Raw genomic sequence first — 9,975 nt, forward strand, 5'->3', positions numbered from 1 at the left:
TTGGTAGAATTCGCAGCAACGAATAAGCTGCGAATAATGAACTCCTTCTTCAGGAACCGTAGCAACAGAATGCAGACGTGGAAAAGCCAAGTGGTGAACCGAAAAATTAGATTTCATACTTTCTGCCGATTCCAGCGCAGTGCAGGATATATTAATGTTAGTTAGGGTAAAGTGCAACGATCATTGGTTAGTGAGGTCTATGATTCGCCTCAATATGACAAGAGAAAGAGTAAACTTGGTCAAGAAGAAAGAGGCCAACCTAGACGCCGTAACGGTAAACGAAGGCCAATTTAGGCTGATGCTTGAGAACAAATATTCATCCTTTGAACACAGGGATGATGACATAAATGTAATGAACGACAAAAAAAGCTACACTGGCTTCAGAAGCAGTAGTTGAAGTAGGAGGTAAGGCACCAAGGCAACCACCAGAAAAGTTCTCCCAAGTAAAAACAGACATCAGAAACGAACGACAAATAATGAATGTGTTCAACTCAAGAGTTCAGATAGAATTTGTGGAACCGTCAATACTTATCAGCAAGGAGAAAGTAAGGGATATTTAAAATTATAACGTGAGAAAGACAGAGGAAGCAGTAAAATATGAACGCAGCATGAAATCAGTGAGAAGAAAACTTGTGATAGGACAAGCCAAGACGTGTGGACTAAACGACAAGCAATGTAATATCATCAGCAATTTCGAAGTTAGAGCAAAAGCAGCGGGAGCATTCTAGACTGGCCTGTACAGTGCCAAGAGCAGCCACGATACGTCCATTCATAGCACTAAAAAGGTTACAGACGCTCCTTCTATAACTAGCGATGAAGTTAGAATGGTCTTGGAAGACATGAAATACGGAAAAGCGGTAGGAGAAAATGCAATAACAGTCAATTTAATCAAAGATAGAGCCTGCAGCCCTTCATACGAAATGTCTCACGGCTTCAAGGGTCCCAAGAACAGAATGAATGCGAACATTATACTGATCCACACAAAGGGACGTTGAATAATTCGATAATTATAGAACCATTAGCTTACTTCCAGTTTTGTATAAAATGTTCACCAAGATAACTTCCAATACAATAAGGGCAACACATGACTCCTGTCAAAGAAGCGTACCGGCTGTCTTCAGGAAGGGATACCGTACGATGAATTACCACCATGTCATCAATCACGTAATCGAAGAATCTACACAGTACAATCAGCGTCTCTATATGGCTTTAATAGATCACAAAAAGCCATTTCATTTAGTGTCAGTAGAGATACCAGCTGTTATAGAGGCATTACGTAATCTAGGACTACAGGAGGCTTACGTAAGTATATTGGAAGTTACCTACAATGACTCCACAGCTACCTTGATTCTCAAGAAGAAAAGTAGAAAGATACCTATAAAAAGGGGGTAAGGCAAGGATACACAATCTTTCCAGTGCTATTCACTGCATGCTTGGAACAAGCCTTTCAGCTATTAAACTGGGAAGGATTAGGCGAGATGGTCAACGGCGAATACCTCAGCAACTTTCCGTTTGCAAATGACATAGTCCTGTTCAGCAACATTTTGGACTAGTTACAACAATTGATTGAGAACCTTAACAGAAAGAGTGTAACAGTAGGGCTGGAGATTATTATGCAGAAGACAAAGATGATGATCAATAGCCATGCGAGGGAACAACGTTTCAGGATCGACAGTGATCCTCTAAAGTCTGTGATGGAGTACGTTTACCTAGGTCAAATAATCGAAGGGTACCCTGATCATGAAAAAGAAATATACAGAAGAATAAAAGGGTTAGAGGGCATACGGCAGACAGTGTTAAAACCTGACTGGAAGCTTACCACTATCATTGAAAAGAAAGGTGTGCAGTTAATGCATTCTACCGGTGCTGACATTTGGGTCAGAAACAAGAAGCTAAGGACCGCGCGAAGAGCGGTAGAGCGATGAATGTTAGTCGTAACGTTAAGAGACAGGAAGAGAGCAGTGTGTATCAGTGATCAAACGGGGGCAGCCTATATCCTAATTGAATTTAGGAGAAAAAATAGAGCTGGACAGGCCATGTAATGCGCAGGTTAGAGAACAGGTGGACCCCCCGTGGCTGCTTAGTGGCTATGGTGTTCGGCTGCTAAGCAAAATGTGGCGGGATCAAATCCCGTCCACGGCAACCGCATTTCAATGGGTGCTAAATGCCAGAAAACACCCATGTACTTAGATTTGGGCACACGTTAAAGAACACCAGGTGGTCCAAATTTCCGGAGTCCCCCACTACGCGTGTCTCATAATCAGAATGTGGTCCTGGCACGTAAAACCCCGTAATATTAAAAAGAAGATAATCGGTGGGCCATTAGGGTACAGAATGAATGCGGAGAGAAGGGAAGTGCTGTCGAGGACGACACAAGAATAGGTGGGGTGTTGAAATAAGCAAATTCACAGGCGCAAGTTGGAATCGATTAGCCCTGGACAGGGGTAATTGGAGATCGCAGGCGGAGGCCTTCGTCCTGCAGTGGACATAAAATAGACTGATGATGACGATGATGAACGCAATAAAAATACAGCCTCTAATTACCATCACAAGGTAGCCTAGAGATTCGCCGGCACGCCATACAATGCAGTTTATTGTTTCGAGTGTGGTGTTTGTAGCAAATAATACAAAGGCGACCTGAAACAGAAAAACAAGAATAGACGGCCATCGCACAGATACAAAACAGAGTTTACCAGAACTAGTAGCCGATTAATATTAATGCGATTAAGCAAAGCTTTACGTACTACAAAAAAATAAACGTCCGTTCACCGTACGAGAGCAAATATACCGAGTGATACCTCCCACACAAGTTTATTTAGCTACTCTCGAACTGAATTATATTCGACATGGCAACTTTGAATAGCTAAAAGCTCTAATCTAAACTTGAAATGTTCATATCATTAGCTCAAATAAGAAAACAATTTATGCCACCAGCCAACATAGAGTCTTAAGCTCGCCCATTCCTTTGCCTCCAGCCCCTGCTTGCCCCTCTTCCAACCACTAAATTTAATATTTTTATCCGTGTTCCTACGCATATTTTCGCCATAGGAGCCCTTTTCCATGTACACCTGCCCCTGCCACTTCTTCGGCCGATTACTTCCTATTTTATTTTTTATTTTTCATAAAACACCACTGACACGTTCCAAAGTTCTAAACGTGACCTTGTTTCTCCGTCATCTCCAATAAACAAGGTCGCGCTACCTCTGCACACGTCCGTGGGGACCCTAAGGCCGAGCTGCTGAAGTCATCGTTCCGCTACCATCCCCCCTCCCCCCCCGGCTCTTCTCGCATACTCACATGTCGCCATCTTAATACCTTCAAAATATTCGCTGCCATCGCACTAACGCGGGGCTGCTCAGTTCATTCGTTCAACCTGCCCTTTTGCTGCTCCCACGCTGACTGGCTCACCATCTCTTCTAAGACCATAAACGCGCGGCGCCTGTGACGCGTATAGCATCTGTTCAATTCATTGCAGCCTTGCTATCTTCTTCTGCGCCTAACAATATATTCAAGCCGCCTTCTTTGTACTTCTCCTGCGGCCTTCTCACCCTCGCCCTCCTTTCCTGTCATCTTATAAAGCATGTATAAAAACGTCAAACAGCATTCATTTTAATTACAGCCGCCGCCGACAAAGCCCGTACGTGACCTCACTCTATTAACCTGTTAAAACCATCCTACCGAGAGTGACTAGGTTGCCTTTGGCAAAGATAGGCGCACCCTTCGAAAAGTAGGCCAGCCTTTCTGAGGCAGCTTCTCCCTGCTACTTTTGCACCGGAGTGCGCTATTCCAACTGTCGGCCCCTTTCCTGTTTTATTTTAGTTTGTTTTCAAGCAGACATGCACATGTGAAGTACATCTAAGAAAGCTTCGAAATGTGCTAGAGGGGAAGTATAGACACTATTGGAATCTCAGCGCTGCAAATGCCCGTTGTTGCAAATGGGTCGCAAGCCCCAAGGGTAGCGTAGGCCTGGCGGCCTGGGGCACAACTGGAAGCATCCGAAGGTCCCGGCAAAGCATGAGTGGACTGGTAACAGAACAACTTGTTTATTCTAGCATCGCAAAAGAGCGGGCGGTCAGGTCGACCGAAGTGGAGAGACGGGAGAGCACGTAACTCAACGGAAGAAATCGGAGCCTCTCTCTTGGCGTCCGGGGGCACCTGCTTTTATACTCTCGCAGTTGAGGGGAAGAAGGAACGCCTCGTCAGAGGCGCACGTGATGCGCGGCACGGACAGGCTGAGAGACACGTTGGGACGACTGTAGTGACGCATCCGCCGGGCCGGCGCCGGTCAGACCTCCTCGCTTCACACTTGGGGAGCTCCTCTCCCCGGCTGCCGCGCTTTGACAAGCGTGGGCACCAACATGCACACACACACACGCACTTGAAGGCACGTGGCATTGAAACATGCCTGGACGCGCTTGGCGGGGAGGCGTATCGGCGGCGCTGAACGGGCCAAAATGTCCGCCGCTTTGAACGAAGCCCCGGCGTCCGTTGCATCCGCGCCGGCCATACCGCGCGTCGTAGGCGAAACGTAACAACACCTATGGGGGGAGTATTAATCGCTAAGTATGTGATGTGCAGGAAAGTGAAACGGCGCATTGCGAGATGTGTCTAAGCAACATCTCAAAAAGCGTAATCCTTGAAATTATTATGACACGAAGCGTTTCAGATAAAGCTTTTAAATATTTAGAAGGAATCATAGGAATCGATGTGCCTAGTGTGCATGGTTCGGAAATAACACAGAAGTGGAAGTAAATATGAGCGACATAGTACTTGAAAGTATAAATGGCCAGACATAGATGCGATGGATTGGCCTGAGTGAATTTGGTCTGAAAAGTAGGAGTGATGTTGTAAGACGACGTGGTGCAATATATCTGTATGAAGATAAAGTACATAGACGTCATGCACGTGCTTGACAATAGGAATAGCGGGGGTTTTACGGAGCAGAAAAGAACTGAGAGGTTAGATAAAAAAACTGAAGGTGCATGGTGAACCTTTTTGAAATTTGTGGACAAGAGAATGCTGGTGCAGTAGGCAATAAGTAAAGCACAAAATAATGTTCCGCTTCTTGGCAGCCTGTAGGAGGCAAATGCACCCAAGTATCCGGAAATGCTAACAAGCGTCTCCAGAAGCGAATAAGTAAACCATTGTTTCAGTGTTCTAGATAAAATGCATATATTAATCTGTCCCCATCACAGCTGAACTGGTGTCTTAACAAAGAAGTTTATCTTTCTGCCGGCACGCTCATCACGATCGACTAGTGTATCCTTGTGCTCGCGCATTTTATCACACTTCTTTTACCAGCGCTAAAGCGCAGAGAGACAAGGAAGATATAAAATTATATGGTCTCGACAAAAAGTAATTCCCGTACTTCTCTTTCGGCAGCGAGGTTAACGACAGCTATCCTAAACAGACATACACGCGAATGTAGCGCGACGCTTGCCAATGAAGGACACTTTAAGATTGCACCATTAAAGTGTTTATCACCTCTCTGGCCTATATTCCTTCGGAGTATTGAACATGACTCCCTGTTTGGCCTTTTGTACCTTCTAGCTTACAAAATGGCACCAGGAAAGCGGCACAAATCCTAAATTGCGCATCAATGTTCTTTTTTACTTCAGATTGTGAGTTTTGGGTGAAGAGAGACGACACTACCTCGGCCCATACAGAGAATATTACAGAGAAGGCGAAAAAGTGCCAACATTTGTTTCAACATTTTTGTTACACTGGCATGCAACTTTATGACGAGGACCACTGCAACAAGCGTAATAGGTAATAGTATATGAAGACACGGTCTAATGATACCAATATCCTGATTACTTGAATATGAAAATAATAAAAATGGTATTGGGTGTGGCAAGATTTCTACACATGTGTTGGGTTTGTTTCTCGAAATCTGAAGAAACTTTTTACTACGCTACCACTTTGCGTTGCAGGTTTAGTGAGCGTGCTGCGAACTGACTTTTTGTAGGGCTGTAAAAGACGTCTTAGAGGAGTGCTGAAATGATATTCCCCACTCTCAATTTCCTTTCGATAAATCCATGTCGTAAACTTAAATCTGCTAACAAAAACTGCCGAGCCTCAGACTGTCATAATTAACCTAAAATGTGAGCCGCCCGAGTCCAAGGACTCGAGGTCGTCACCTAGGCTGGGGTGCTTATGGCCCCACCCCGCCCAAATCGCCGGACATTTGCAATAAAGTTTTCACTCACTCACTGTGAGCTTTTGTGCCACTAACTTCGGTCTTATTTACCAGGATATAAAAGCGTCGTGGCGTCCTCTCGCAAAACGTGGCCACGCGTTCGCACGACTATGCCGCGTTTTTACGCCCCCATGGTAAGCTCAGTCGCCCCCTACGTGGCTACTTGTTGTGAAGGCCGACGTGGCAGCACAGCAAACAAATGAGCGAGTTGGAGCTGGCGTCAAAGCGTTGCAATGTCCTGCACCAACCTGACCACTTTCCGCGTCATGACGTTAAGGCGCAGTAGACGCGAAACAAAAATTGACCGTAAGAATGTTACTTTATTAGTACCTTCAGGGCGCTAAAGCATGCTCGTAGTATATTTCCTTGAATTTATAGCACCTTCATTTCAAAGCAAAATAATGAACATGGTAAAAGATTCTGTCACCATTTCTTTGAGGGTTATCCTGTTCGCAGAGATTACAGCTTGCACAGACCGCAGAGTTGGCGCGTTGCGCGAAGACGGTCAATGAGAAATCGCCATCACAAGCAAACGGGACGAGAAAGCGGAAGTGTCCCGTGAACTTCAAAGGGGACGTACGAAGATAGTACAGCTGCAAGGACGCTGTGACGGGTGGTGATGTTTGATGCAGTCGCACTGCGGGATATAGTTCAAGGAGCTGGCTGGACCGACATGGGCCTACGCTTTGTGCTGCTGTTGGTCCCACAGTTCAAATCGGACGTTCCAATCCTAGGCTTCCCCCCCCTCGCTAAGAGGCGTCGCAGATGCTTCAATAGGCCTAATTATCGGCGCCAAATAACTATCCCGCCCCGTAATTGGCGTCTAACTACAGGTGCCAATTATTTTCTGAAACATTTTCTGAAGGGAGCAGACCCCCCCCCCCCCCCCCTTTTTTTTTTCTTTTCCGTGATGTCTAATACCCCTGTCGCACGGACGCGGCTAAAGTCCTTTTAACTCCCTTCAAGCAAGGACGTCTTTATCTCGGGGGAGATGCGCGCCGTGTCACACGGCAATCCTTTAGCAAAGGAAGTTTAAGGAAGTTCCTGAAGGAAGTACTCTTGTTCCAAGCGTGCTCAAATTCCAAGTCAAGAAATCACCCTCATTTATATTAATTTCACTTTATGTGCAATTATAACTGTTTTTATTGCATATAATATAGTATTTGAGCACTGACAAAGATATTTGAGTTAAGCAGCTACATTCGACTCTCGAACCGGGCGTTCTTGGAATGGCTGCTGCGTTTGCCCTGACTGTGCCATTTATTGTTGTTTTCGTCAACGCGATCGCTCGCCTCGCGCATGCGAATGAGTGATTCACGTCTTTCCCAAGAGGAGCGCCGCCGGCCGCCTATTCCACGAACGACGTGGACCGAAGCGGAAACGTGGGCGTCAATTCGCCTTTGGGAAGACGATACCATTGTTCAGGCTCTGCGCACCAACGGCACTGTCAAGACACGCAGGCAAGTCTAGTCGAAAATCGACAACTTGACTCGCAAATACAGGTGAGCGTCATCTTTCTACGCATGCATGCGCTACCGCCCAGCGATCGGAGTTGACAGCACTGAATGCAAAGAGGGTAGATGTTCTGCCGTTTTCATCTGCAGATGTTGGCGAAGTGTCTGAGCAGTTTTCTCCCACTTCCACTTAGAGTTTAGTTTCTTGTTGTGCTAGCTGGCGTTAGTGCTGATGTTCATGTACATACACTGATAGAAATGACACTGTGCTGCGTGCACATTACGTAGCAAGCCCATTACGTAGGTCAAACTTTTACTCGAGTAGCATGCTTTTGCTGTTGCTTGCTAATCATGAAATTACAAAATTTCGCATGCCACTTAGAACATCACCTTCATCTTTTCTTAAGCCATACAAGAATCTCTCTTGATATCTTTATTTCAGATCTTTTCAGGAATGCCGTCGGAAAACCAGCCATCGACGCTCATTTCAGAAATGCAGCCAGCCAGCCATCGACTAGCCAGCCAGCCATCGACATCAGATGACGAGCTTGGAAGCGTTTCAGGCAAGCCCACTGTTGAGCGGGCTATGGAATATGGGAATAGGGACCCTGAAGGCGTGATGCAGACTACAGCAACGCCTTCCACCTCTGAACTCAGTGGAAGTTGTAGTGAATTCCCGAGGCCACACCGGAAGAGAAAGCGTGTGTCCCAACAGCAGAAGTTCCAGGAAGTTCTCTTGGAACAACAAAGACAACTTATCGTAGCCCTTGATGAGGCTTCGAAAGATGAGCGGGCGCTTAGGAAGAGGCAAGTGAGCGCAGTAAAGAAACTGGTGGACCTCCTAGCAGAATTCTTGAATAAAACTTAAGCATGTGCATTTACTGGCTCTCTTTAGTGCTGTCCGATTTGCTGGAAATATTTAATAACAGCATCTCTGACTTCTACTCCACTTGCAACCTGCATGTACGTTGCATGTGACGGTTGCTCACGCAGCGTGTCCTTGTGATGCCCAAATATGGGGACAAAGGTTCGTGTACTCAAATGTTTTAATGGTTTTCTTAGGCGGAGCCTCCGAGAACTTAGTTGAGGACGAAGCCGTTGGTTTGAACACACACACAACCTTTTAATATAACTAAGAGAGGCTTAAGATAAATAGAAGAAAATAGAAAACATAAAAGAAACACTCAAATAGACATCATCGCAGAAAGAAACACACTTGGGGCTAGTATGGAGCTAACTAGTGCGTAAGTCCGGGCTTGCCACGACGGCAGGGACACACAACAGTCTCGACGCGGCGACGCGGCGACGCGGCGACAAGCCGACGAAAGGAGTGGCGCCGGTCTCACCGAAGGTCGTGGTGTAAGTTCGTTGACCGGGCGACTGGAGCTGGCCAGCTCTGGTCTGGAGAGTTGAAGCAGGCGGCTTGGTCGCACGAGCAGCCGGCGGCGGCGTTCTGGCCGGGCAGCTGGGTGTAGAGCTCGGGCCCGTAGCCAGACTGCTCTTGTCCTGCCCACGGGCACAGAAACTCCAACGCCTTCCTCGGGCAGCAGGCGGCACGACAGACGGGGGCGGCGTTCTGGCTGGGCAGCCGGCGTAGAACTCGGGCCCGTAGGCTGACAGTTCTCGTCCTGCCCACGGGCGTAGAAGCTCACCTGCCTTGAGGAGATGACGGCACGCTCGGATAAACGGGCGACGCAGAGGAACAGGTTGGCAGGAGGCCCCGGGCGGGTGAAGTCCTGGTGGCTCGGGTCCGGAACCCGACGGTCCGTCTTCAACGCCCGCTCCGGTGGTTGACCTCCTCCTGGCGTCGCTTCCTGGAGCTCTTCCGGCGTCTCCCCTGCGTCTCCCTTGCGTCTCCTTTCTGCCAGCGCACCACGCTTTTTCTTGTGTTCTGGCCGATTAGTCATTCTCCGATTGGCTGCCTGATGTCCCGTGGTCTTTCCTAATTGCTTTGCTTTTCTTCTTTTAGTTGTTTTTCTTGCACCGCGCGTTCACGTGCCGGACGCTCTTCGGCATTGTCTCCAGCACATAATTTCCCTCGGCGCTCGCATTCCTTGTCGTCTGCTCCTGACCGTCCCGATCACCGCACCATGTCGCGCACCACACATCACAGTCCTGCAGCTCAGCTTCTATCAGCCACTGCTGTGATATGAAGCCATTGAAATTTTCACAGATATTGTTCAGTACAGAGCACGCACAGAAAACAACTGGCACATAATTGACATCGCATTCCATGCGCTTCATTAAGAACCTTAAACGCGCTTTTAGCCTTCCTATCATTTTAGCCTTCAGCTTTTAGCCGGCACCACCCTCTTCATCCGG

The 9,975-nt window shown here is 47.2% G+C and overlaps 1 long non-coding RNA gene across 2 annotated transcripts in view; it reads left to right on the plus strand.

Annotated features, from left to right (window-relative positions):
* Positions 1–5,865, plus strand: part of LOC140215996 (uncharacterized) — a 126,071-nt gene extending 120,206 nt beyond the window's left edge. For both annotated transcript variants that reach the window (XR_011892634.1, XR_011892633.1), the window contains one exon: positions 5,619–5,865. This is a non-coding gene — a long non-coding RNA (uncharacterized lncRNA). The remainder of the gene's footprint in view (positions 1–5,618) is intronic.
* The last annotated feature ends 4,110 nt before the right edge of the window (positions 5,866–9,975 follow it).

The sequence above is a fragment of the Dermacentor andersoni genome, chromosome 2, assembly GCF_023375885.2.
Source record: "Dermacentor andersoni chromosome 2, qqDerAnde1_hic_scaffold, whole genome shotgun sequence".
Taxonomy (NCBI): Eukaryota; Metazoa; Arthropoda; class Arachnida; order Ixodida; family Ixodidae; genus Dermacentor; species Dermacentor andersoni.